This window comes from Lissotriton vulgaris, chromosome 6 (genome assembly GCF_964263255.1).
Source record: "Lissotriton vulgaris chromosome 6, aLisVul1.2, whole genome shotgun sequence".
Classification (NCBI taxonomy): Eukaryota; Metazoa; Chordata; class Amphibia; order Caudata; family Salamandridae; genus Lissotriton; species Lissotriton vulgaris.
Window position 1 is genome coordinate 959928149 of NC_141694.1, and position 12622 is coordinate 959940770.

Sequence of the window (12622 nt, forward strand, 5' to 3'; positions counted from 1 at the left end):
GTTTTTTTAATAGCAAATATCAAAAGCTGTCAAATGTCAAGTACGTGATAGGTAAAAACATTTTCGTGTTTATGCACGCTGATGTGCTTTGAGCGCTGCCCCCCCCTCTTTTCTCTTAGTAGTACTCTCTCTTTGCAGATAGTGAAGGGTAGTTAACGCAGGCCTTTGCCCCCGTTGTAATCCGTCGTGCCTGCTTGTCTCTCCATTTGATTGATTGTTATCCAAGCATTTACTGTTTTAGAATTGATTCTCTTTGGTTCATTCTCTATTTACAAACAAGCACAGAGTCGCAATACTCTGTTTAGTCTTTGCAGATAGTGAAAAATCGTGTAAAAAAACAAAAGTAATCGAGCAAAATCAGTAGGCCACTAATGGGATCTCCTTTTGACCTCGCTAAAATAGAAACATTAGGAACAACCCTTCATGAGAAATACGAAACTAGTGAGATGAACTGAGCTCCACACCATGATGGCTGCAAGACAGCTCGGCTCCGCCACCCACCCCGCCCAAAATAACGATAAACTCTATGCAAATATTATAAATATATACAACACACCAGCAAAGTAACAGGGTAAAACATTTTATTAAATAAATATTTACATAACTTTTTTATACTTTTTGTTGCCTGATCCGGCTAGCTCAATCGATCGAGCATGAAACTCATGCACTCTGATAGCAAGCGTTGCTGCTGATGCTATGCAGACAAAAACTGGTTTTCAGTTTGTACATTCTTCAAGATTTTTCCATCCAAGGCTGGTTGAGAGTTTGTAGAACGATGGCTTCAGATTTTCAACATTCGGTGTGGTGGCGCCGACTGGGAGGGGGCGCTTGGCTCCTGCCCCCTCCCCAAGTCGTGTTGCCCTGGTGTGGCCTGAGATCGCCCCCGACATAGGCGGCCGGCTCCCGGGTCCGCCGGAACTTTTTGCCTTTTGATGGCTCTTCCATTCTGGACCTTGTCCCACAATCCGTTTGACCTGAAGACACGCTGTAGTGGGGCGCCCCTTTACCGCTTCAGTTGCCATTCCGCCCGCTTTTGCTACACTGTGCCTCTTCCGCCATTCAGCTGTTTACCGCCCGCTCTTGCGACTACAGCGTCTCGCTCACCATGTAGTTGAGTTGCTCCCGCTCTTGCGATGCAGCGATAGGCGGCTGCCACAGGACTCTCAAAATGGCGGCCGGCTCTTCAGATTTAGGCGTGGTCCACTAAAATGGCCCTGGGACACCTTGGAACTCGGACGCTTGTCTGCTAGGGCTTGGGCCCCATTCTCGAAAGCGTCCCCTCAGCCTTGAAGATTCTACAAAAGTCTTGGGGGCCCCCGACTCCCGCAGGCTTCTGGTGGGGAGCGGCTGCCATGATTGCTCGTGGAATGGCCACGACTGAGCTACGAGATGGTGGTGCTCTCATGCTGACGCCAGCTTCAGTCTGAAACATCCAGAAACACTGTAGACTACCAATTCGATCAGTTCCGGTAGCGCCCCAACGTGACCCGGTAGAGAAGAACTTGCCCTCCCCTCTTTGACTGATGGTTCTTGTTGCCTGTCCCTTCTGTTGTCATTTAACAGAACTTTTTAGACAGCTGAAAGGGGTTGTGTTCCGACCGCTGGTTGGTGGAGACATTTTGACTATATTCTGGACCTACATTGTCGCGTAATGCGTTATATGACACGCCGCGTTAGCGCACCCGGAAGTGCTCCGGTGCGCGAAGCGCAGCTTCCCGGAAACGATCCGGGGCGCGGCGCGCAGCGCGTAACGTAAGCATAACAGGTCATGTGACTTGTTAATAAAACTTTTCATTGGTTCATTTTACTTTTGTTATTCTAATGATGAAAGGCTTGGTCATATGACCTAAAAATTACGCTTTTTATTGCTTTCGAACATTATTTTTTCTTAAACATATATGTTATAATGTTCCAGGCTAATGTACTTTCCCGGAAAATTTACAACTGTCCTGCAAGTAAAATATATTCCTTTTTCGAGAAAAAAGGCGTTTCTTCGTCCCATGATGGAGCCGTTGAGCAAAAGAGGCTCGGCCTGCTGTCTTAGTCGCCGATATGCCTGAATATCAGATTCTTATTGATCACTTTATGTTGCAGGAGTAGAAAACACAACAGCCCTTGAGCATTTATCTTTACTGCGTTCCTGCGTATTATACCTTTTATCCGTCATGTAATTGGACTGCTTTATTTCACTTGCCTTTTACTGATTCGAAAACAGTGACTAAAATTAAAAACTTTACCAATGTAAATACTACTACCATGTTTTGTTTTAAAAACCTTTATTGTGAAAATGTCAGTATACAAATACGGGCCTATAACCACGTGGGCCGGCCACGGAGCAAACTGGAATCGTATATGATGAGGAGACATTTACACTGTAGAGGAACGTAACGAGCGGGCCATTAGGTTGCAAGAACTGAGGTGTCTAACAGTTGCGGAATCGGTGGACGTACATTTTGTAATTAAAATACAACAGGGCCACTTACAATAAAATTATCTAGATATACATTTGCGGGCAAGTACCATAGGTGACGTTAATTCGAACTTTCAATAGTACAGTAATCAATAACACATCAGAACTTAATATCAATAGGGATGTCGAAATATTCAATCAATTCTCATCCCCGCCCGCCATGTGCTTCAAAACTGCATACGTATCTCGTGATATCAAGGTTGTGCAACCAGTACACAACAAGGAGTTACGAGTCCCATTTATACCGGCGCCATTTTGGGCGAGGCCGGGCAGGTCCAGGATATAGTCAAAATGTCTCCACCAACCATCGACTATGATGATGTTCATAAGCTCTATTTATTAGAGTAACACTCATCTGTCCACATGAAATTAATTTGCCACAATCTAAACATGTCCTTTTAATCTTTCCAAAGTTCTACTGAATATTTGGGACCGTTTCCCTTGCCTCTGATGCTGTCAGTGCCACTTCATTGGTGGATGTACTGGCAGGTCGGGGGTTGTCCACCAAATCTCTCATTTGTGCAGCACTATAATTAATCGGTGCCACCTCTCCATATGACGATGCATGGTATAATTACCATAACTATATTTCGGCTCGTTTGCGCGGCCTCCCCCCCCCCCCTTCGGGCACCCCACGCCGACTTTCGGCGCAGCATTGTAGGATGGCCACACCAGTGCGGCAACTTGCTGGACACCACCTCGGTGCCAACCGGATCTCAGCGCCTTGTGGTGTCTTCCATTCAGAAAATATTGTTGGCAGCATTTTGAAAGGAAAGATAAACAGCCGTTCTCCTAGTGAGTCTCACATTGTTACATTTAGGAAGAATGTTGAAGAGTAGTATGTTGAAAATCTGAAGCCATTGTTCTAGAAACTCTCAATCAGCCTTGGATGGAAAAATCCTGAAGAATGTACAAACTGAAAACCAGTTTTTGTCTGTATAGCATCAGCAGCAACGCTTGAGTCAGCTTTGTGTGAAGCCGCCATTTTGATTCAATCAATAGCGTCCCCCTGCACACATTCAGGGACCTGGTCGTGTCTTCAGGTCAAACGGATTGTGGGACAAGATGCAGAAAGGAAAAGGAAAAAAATTCCGCCGGACCCCGGGAGCCGGCCGCCTATGTCATGGGCGATCTTTGGCCACACCAGGGCAATAGTGAAGCTGCAGCAGGTGCAAATAAGCTTCAGACAGTGTTACAAGCGCTGCTCAGAACTCTCAACTATGACACCACCTCGGTGCCATCCGGATCTTGGCGCCTTGTGCTGGTTCCGGCCTATTCACACATCGGTCCGCTACTGACACCACCTCACAGGCCAACGGGGCACCCCACGCCGACTTTCGGCTCAGCATTGTAGGATGGCCACACCAGTGCGGCAACTTGCTGGACACCACCTCGGTGCCATCCAGATCTCGGCGCGTTGTGCTGCCTTCGGCCTACTGTAGCCGCAAGTGCGGACGCAACTCAGCTGGATAGCGAGTGAAACACCAAGGGGCGCCCCACTGCAGCCGAGGAGCCTCCATCTTGGGGGCGACGCACACCACCTCGGTGCCATCCAGATCTCGGCGCGTTGTGCTGCCTTCGGCCTACTGTAGCCGCAAGTGCGGACGCAACTCAGCTGGATAGCGAGTGAAACACCAAGGGGCGCCCCACTGCAGCCGAGGAGCCTCCATCTTGGGGGCGACGCACAGCATCACATTGCGTTCCAATGCAGTCAGATCCTCAAACAGCCCCCACTGACTGACGCGACCTCATAGGCCAACGGGGCGCCCCACGCCGACTTTCGGTGCAGCATTGTAGGATGGCCACACCAGTGCGGCAACTTGCTGGACACCACCTCGGTGCCATCCGGATCTTGGTGCGTTGTGCTGCCTTCGGCCTATTCGCACATCGGTCCGCTACTGACGCCGCCTCACGTGCCAACGGATTTTCTACGCTTTTTATAGCCCTATGCCGCATAACAGGTCATGTGACTTGTTTATAAAACTTTTCATTGGTTCATTTTACTTTTGGTTTCCTAATGATGGAAGGCTTGATCATATGACCTAAAAATAACACTTTTCATTGGATTAAAACATTTTTTTTTCCCAAACGATGAAAGCCCCACCTTGTTTCTGGATGTTTCAGACTGAAGCTGGCGTCAGCATGAAAGCACCACCATCTCGTGGCTCCGTCGTGGTCATTCCGCGAGCAATCATGGCAGCCGCTCCCCACCGGAAGCCTGCAGGAGTCGGGGGCCCCCAAGACTTTTGTAGAATCTTCAAGGCTCAGGGGACGCTTTCGAGAATGGGGTCCAAGACCTAGCAGACAAGCGTCCGAGTTCCAAGGTGTCCCAGGGCCATTTTAGTGGACCAGGCCCAAAAAGGAAAGAGCCTGCCGCCATTTTCAGAGTCCTGTAGCAGCCGCCTATCGCTGAACCGCAAGAGTGGGCGCAACTCAGCTGAATGGCGGATTTTGGCACAGTGTACCAAAAGCGGGCGCAATGGCAACTGAAACGGTAAAGGGGCGCCCCACTACAGCAGACGAGCCTCCACCTGGGGAGGGGTGATTCTTTACAGCTGGGGCCATAAACTACATCTGCAGGGCTAGGTGATAGCCTGGGACCGGCCTGGACGATCGGACACAGAGGAAGAGGAGTGTCAGAGGGTGCGGTAGTGAATAGGGTGAAAGGGAGGTGTCGGGCGGGCACAGGGTGTGATTCTCAGAGAAGAACAGCGCAGATGGGAGGAGGTTTCTGGCCCATGCATGAGAGAGAGAGCGGGGGTGACCAGTGCGTGGGGGAGATACATGCGAGGGTGGGGAGCCATGCTGAGGATCGGCGGCGTGCAGAGAGTGGGTCTAGTCAAGGCATCTAAAATGGCTGCCGTGCTCAACAAAAGTGTGGCATTGCAAAAAAGGCAAGATGGCGCAGACAATGTTTATCAATAAGGATTAATTTATAACAATTATTTTTAACAAAATATTTACTTGCAGTGACAAAATAGCGGTCAACAGTTTCTGATTTCCATCGAATCGAACGTTAACAGACGTCACGCAGCAAAAAAAAAAAAACGCTCACGCACAGCCGCTGGAAGACATGTATCAACATATATGAGCCTCCTCAGCCACCCTCAGAAAACATAAGGGGTCAGGATACGTCTCCGGTACCCCCTTATACCCTGTAATTTAATTAAACCGAAACACAAAATGGCGAATTCCCGTTTCGCTACCAGTTTGCGGCCCGGTTCGCGAACCGGGAAGCGCTTCTACCGTGAAAAATAATTTTTTTTTATTTTCCCCACGGGACCCTTTAATAACCCCAACATCATTCCTAGGGGGTCAAGAGGGGTCTACCTTGCCCCCTTTCATTAAATTCCCCCTTCGTTTTTCTCCTCCTCTTGTCTCTCGATCCTACCGAGAGACAAGATGGCGGCCGCTCCGGACTGTTTAGAATGTTGACAGACACCGGAGAGCCAATCAGCTTCGCTTCGCAAAGCTCCGTTACGCGAAAAGTACGCGATCTGGAGCGCTATCCAGGACGCTGTCACAGATATATCTGTTTTTTAAAACGTTAATTTTTCTAAATCCACTGGAGCACATATATTGAGACCCAGCAAAGGCACATCGGGCTAACAGTCCCTACAATTTTGCCAAGTTTCGTGGAAATCCATTCAGCCGTTCGAGCTAAAAGTGAGGCCAAACGCCCTATGGAAATTAACATGGGAAAAACGTGTTTTGGGACCCCCCTTTTTCTCAGCCCCCCCTTGACGAAACCCCACCAAATTTTTAGGGGCTGCTCAGAAACAAAATGTGCCATTTTCCTGAAAATTTCAGCCGATTCCGTCCACAAACGCCAAAGTTATTAGACATAGAATTTTCAAAAGTCCCATAGAGAAAAAATCCTAACTATATATACCTACTGGCGACCGCCAGTAGGTAATATATATATATATATATATATATATATATTTATGCAAAACAACTCCTTCCCTTCTTGCTCACTTTGTCGGCTGACGAAAGAGCACGGATCCAGTAAGTATTTTACAGTTGGCTATTTATTCCTGTTGCTCCCACCAGACCATGGTCGCCATGACGCGTTTCGTCCCTCACAGGGGACTTGATCACATGACGCGCTACTAGCCCAATGGTTCGTTTAAATAGTTACCATTTTATTCCAGTTTGTTTCACCAATACACACGTGTCTTTGTGAACAAATTAGGTAACACTATGTGGTCATGGACACAGAAGAGTGACAACATATGAAAAAAACGATTCTGTTATTATCTCCCGCGCTTGTTGGTCATTTCATTTCTAGCTGCTTTATCCAAATTTATGGAGATGTTATGTAAAAATGAGGATTGTTCATTACATAAATGCATATAAATATTTTCTAAAACATAAATATATAATTAAATAAATATGTATATAAATATGTTTTACCTACAAAAAATATAATAACTTGATAACATCCTATTTTTATAAATACATACATAATAACTTATGTGCAAATTTGTGTATTCTGATACCGGTATGAATACCCGATTTCATTTGGATACTGACTTTCACAATCCACATTATTATAATCCATAAAAATGCTATTATATTCATTTACTCCTAAAATTACATAGTCCACAGTCTCCTATTGTATTATTATCCCTTTTACTTGTCCAATAGTGTTACCGTGTGGAAGAATTATATTGAATGCAGTGTCTAGTGCCTATAACTTATCAGTGCTAAAGAACCTATGAAGCTAAAATTATTAAAAGTCTGAGGATTGCATTGGCCTCAATCTACAGCATATTACTTTTTAATATCCATTAATTTTTAATAAACCTGTTGTAGTTAATTATACTCTTCACCATTGTTGTTTTTATCAAAGAAGACTGGCATGTGATTCCTCTGTCGCATTCATCCCTTTCGGGTATTTGGTATTGAGATTTAATTTGTAAAACATTTCTAGTTTACGAAGAATTTTTTCTCGGTCACCACCCCTTTTAGTTAATGGGACTGAATTTATAAGAAAATATTTAAGATCTTTGGAATTACCCCCACGCCCTTCATTGAAATGACATGCTACTTGGTACGCCTGGTCCTTATTCTTGATAGCCCTTAGGTGCTGGAGCACCCTTGTGTGTCCCTGCAGGATAGTACTTCCTACATATTTGAGCCCACAAGAGCACTCCAGCACATATACCACATGGTCTGTCTTGCAGTTCAATGACTTTTCAATTTTTCTAGTTTGGCCTCCAAATGGAGTCTCATAAGATGTAGTAGTTACTCCGTGCTGCAGGCTTTACAAGTCCTGCACTTATGGAACCCAGCTCTTTGATTCTTACTGTAAGTAATGGAAGTTTTTTTTTGGAACAGCTCCCCCAATTACAGGAACAGCACGGATAAGGAGCCAATTCTTGTTAATGATATGTTTGACTGCCTTTTCTTGTCTGTTGAAATTCAAAATAATTCGAACATTCTCGGCATCGTTTGCTGGTACACTAACACTTAATTTTTGTTTAGTCAATATACTCCCTGGTTATTGAATTACTCTTTATAAGGGCTAGTTCTAAACATTTGTTAGTGTAACCCCTCTCCTTGAATCTGGATTTGCAATCATTCTGTGCCAGTTTTAAATCATGGTCATTGCTGCATATTCGTTTTAACTGCAGCTGTTCACCGTAGGGGATACTTTGTATAAGGTGGCCTGGGTGGGCACTGTGGCATGCAAAATTGCATTGCCAGCAATGGCTTTTTTGTGAAGTTTGGTCTCCAGTCTATCCCCATGTATGTACAACTCTACATCTAAAATATTAACTGTAGTTTTACTAATAGATGCAGTAAATTGTAAATTGAGTTGGCTAACATTGAGATCTTTCACAAATATTTGAGCTTCTTCCTGGGTACCCTGCCACACCAAATAGAGGTCATCAATAAATCGCCACCAGGCCTTTACATTGTTATTCATATACTTGGTGTGTTCCTTCATGAGAACCAGCTCCTCCCACCAGCCCATGTGAAGACATGCATAACAGGGGGAGAAGCTGGCTCCCATGGCTACCCCTCTTAACTGTTGATATAGAGAACTTTGAAACAGAAATGTTGTAATATTTAAACACAATTCAGTCATCGTAATCAACATGTCAGTATGCCTGGTGAAATTGGGGTCCCTTCGAGATAAATAAAATTGCATTGACCTTAAGCCATCCAGATGTCGAATTGATGTATAGAGTGAGGTAGCATTAAGGGGTCAATTCAGATTCGGGAAAGGAAACCGTCCTACGATTCGTATGTGTACGCGTTTCCGTACGATTCGTACAATGCCGTCCGAATTGCGTAGTACGATCCGTTTACAAAGATTCCGTCCGAATGTTTACGAACCGAACGAAAAACTAGCGAAGAACCTTATGATACGGACTCGGCTAGTGTACCATATGATTTGTAAACATGGCATACGACCCGCCAAGTACGATCCTGACCGGAGACCTTCACCCCGAAACGTACGGGAAAACGCCGTTGCGTATGAGCTGCGATTTGTACGGAAAACATTGCGTATGAGCGAGCCGCACAATCAAATAGAAAATTTACCACCATCAACGAAGCACGCGCGTACCCCGCCAATACGTCGCGTATGAGAGAGCCACACAATAAAGTACGATTCGAACCCCCTTCAACGAAGCGCACGCATACCCAGCCAATACATCGCGTATCAGAGAGTTACACAATAAAGTACGATTCTAAGCCCCCCTCAAAGAAGCGCACGCGTACCCTGTAAATACGTCGCGTATGAGAGAACTACACAATAAAGTACGAGTCAAACCCCCCTCAAAAAAACAGACATGTACCCCAAAAAAGCACAAGGAGTGTTAAAAAAAGTCACACAACACCACTAAACATATCTCCTGTGTACAAAGCTATGTCCTGGCCATATCAAAAATGGCAAACAGAGGGCCCAACTCAGACCCACCCTTTATGACACTCCCACCCAAAAATTCAAAATAAGCCACACCCACTTATGGATCAATAAAAAGGGCCCACACCCACAAACCATCAGCCCTTGCAACATAACCATTTTCTGACAGAGACGGACAACACACCAACAACTGCACACATCCACCTTCACACATACCCACAATCATATTCAGACCCACACACCCCCTTCACATTCTAACCCAAACCCCCCATCCATACACACAGTCACTCCCCCACCACATTTGCCCCACAACATGACTACAACAAAGAATCCAATGTTCACTAACCAGAAGATGGAGATCCTTGCAGATGAAGTTATCAGAGTTGAGCCACAGCTGTTTGGTACATTGGTTAGACAGACCAGCATAGCGGAGAAAACACGCATGTGGGAGAGGATTGACAATAGGGTCAATGCTGTTGCACCCATCAGGCGCACCAGGAAGGATTGCCAGGCCAGGTGGGACGATCTGCGGAGGATGGTCAAGCGCAAGATGGATGAGGACTACGCCAAAGCCCATCATACCGGAGGTGGTCATCCCCGCAGACCAATACAGTTGTAGCCCTGGGAGGAGAAGGTGATGGCCCTGCTACCAACAGTGGGAGTACATGGAATTCCAGGAGTCGTGGAGCCTGGTGAGTATACAAACAACTCTTGTAACATGGGTGGACCACCAGCATTGGCCAGACACATGAGGGGTGGCTGGATAGGACTCCCAGCAGTGCCCAGACATAGGAGGGGTGGGTGGATATGACTCCGAGCAACGCCCAGACATAGGAGGGGGGTGTGCATAGGACTCCAAGCAGTGACCAGACATAGGAGGGGGTGTGCGTATGATTCAAAGCAGTGCCCAGACATAGGAGGGGGGTGTGCGTAGGAATCCCAGCAGTGCCCAGACATAGGAAGGGGTGTGCGTATGACTCCCAGCTGTGCCCAGACATAGGAGGTGGTGTGCGTACGACTCCCAGCAGTGCCCAGACATTGGAGGGGTGGCTGGATAGGACTCCCAGCAATGCCCAGACATAGGAGGGGGGTGTGCGTATGACTCTCAGCAGTGCCCAGACATAGGAGAGGGGGTGTGCGTAGGATTCCCAGCAGTGCCCAGACATAGGAGGAGTGGCTGGATAGGACTCCCAGAAGTGCCCAGACATAGGAGGGGGTGTAGATAGGACTCCCAGCAGTGCCCAGACATAGGAGGAGAGTGAAGATAGGACTCCCAGCAGTGCCCAGACATAGAAGGGGTGGCTGGATAGGACTACCAGCAGTGCCCAGACATAGGAGGGGGGTGTGCGCATGACTCCCAGCAGTGCCCAGACATAGGAGGGGTGGCTGAATAGGACTCCCAGCAGTGCCCAGACATAGGAAGGGTGGCTGCATAGGACTCCCAGCAGTGCCCAGTCATAGGAGGGGTGGCTGGATAGGACCCCCAGCAGTTCCCAGACATAGGAGTGGGTGTGCGTATGACTCCCAGCAGTGCCCAGACATAGGAGGGGGGTATGCGTAGGACTCCCAGCAGTGCCCAGACATAGGAGGGGTGGCTGAATAGGACTACCAGCGGTGCCCAGACATAGGGAAGGGGTGTTGATAGGACTACCAGCAGTGCCCAGACATAGGAGGGGGGTGTAGATAGGACTCCCAGCAGTGCCCAGACATAGGAGGGGGGTGTAGATAGGAATCCCAGCAGTGCCCAGACATAGGAAGGGGAGTAGATAGGACTCCCAGCAGTGCCCAGACATAGGAGGTGGGTGTAGATAGGACTCCCAGCAGTGCCCAGAAATAGAAGGGATGGCTGGATAGGACTCCCAGCAGAGCTTAGACATAGGAGGGGTGGCTAGATAGGACTCCTAGCAGTGCCCAGACAAAGGAGGGGGTGTAGATAGGACTCCCTGCAGTGCCCAGACATAGGAGGGGTGGCTGGATAGGACTCCCAGCAGTGTCCAGACATAGGAGGGCGGTGTAGATAGGACTTCCAGCAGTGCCCAAACATAGGAGGGGGCTGTGCGTAGGACTCCCAGCAGTGCCCAGACATATGAGGGGTGGCTGGATAGGACTCCCAGCAGTGCCTAGACATAGGAGGGGGTGTAGATAGGAATCCCAGCAGTGCCCAGACATAGGAGGGGGGTGCGTATGACTCCCAGCAGTGCCCAGACATAGGAGGAGGGTGTGCTTATGACTCCCAGCAGTGCCCAAACATAAGAGGGGTGTGTGCGTAGGACTCCCAGCAGTGCCCAAACAGAGGAGGGGTGGGTAGATAGGACTACCAGCAGTGCCCAGACATAGGAGGGGTGGCTGGATTGGACTCCCAGCAGTGCCCAGACATAGTAGGGATGGCTGGATTGGACTCCCAGCTGTGCCCAGACATGAGAGGGGGTGTGCGTAGGACTCCCAGCAGTGCCCAGACATAGGAGGGGTCTGTGTATGACTCCCAGCAGTGCCAAGACATAGGAGGGGTGGCTGGATAGGACTCCCAGCAGTGCCCAGGCATAGGAGGGGGTGTAGATAGAACTGCCAGCAGTGCCCATACATAGGAAGGGGGTGTAGATAGGACTCCAAACAGTGCCAAGACATAGGAGGGGTGGTTGGACAGGACTCCCAGCAGTGCCCAGACATAGCAAGGGGTGTAGATAGGACTCCCAACAGTGCCCAGCCACAGGAGGGGGTGTAGATAGGACTCCCAGCAGTGCCCAGACATAGGATGGGTGGCTGGATAGGACTCCAAGCAGTGCCCAGACATAGGAGGGGGTGTAGATAGGACTCCCAGAAGTGCCCAGACATAGGAGGGGTGGCTGAATAGGACTCCCAGCAGTGCCTAGACATAGGAGGGGTGGCTAGATAGGACTCCTAGCAGTGCCCAGACAAAGGAGGGGGTGTAGATAGGACTCCCAGCAGTGCCCAGACATATGAGGGGTGGCTGGATAGAACTCCCAGCAGGGCCCAGACATAGGAGGGGGTGTAGATAGGACTCCCAGCAGTGCCCAGACATAGGAGGGGGGTGCGTATGACTCCCAGCAGTGCCCAGACATAGGAGGAGGGTGTGCGTATGACTCCCAGCAGTGCCCAAACATAGGAGGGGTGTGTGCATAAGACTCCCAGCAGTGCCCAAACAGAGGAGGGGTGGGTGGATAGGACTACCAGCAGTGCCCAGACATAGGAGGGGCGGCTGGATTGGACTCCCAGCAGTGCCCAGACATAGGAGGGATGGCTGGATTGGACTC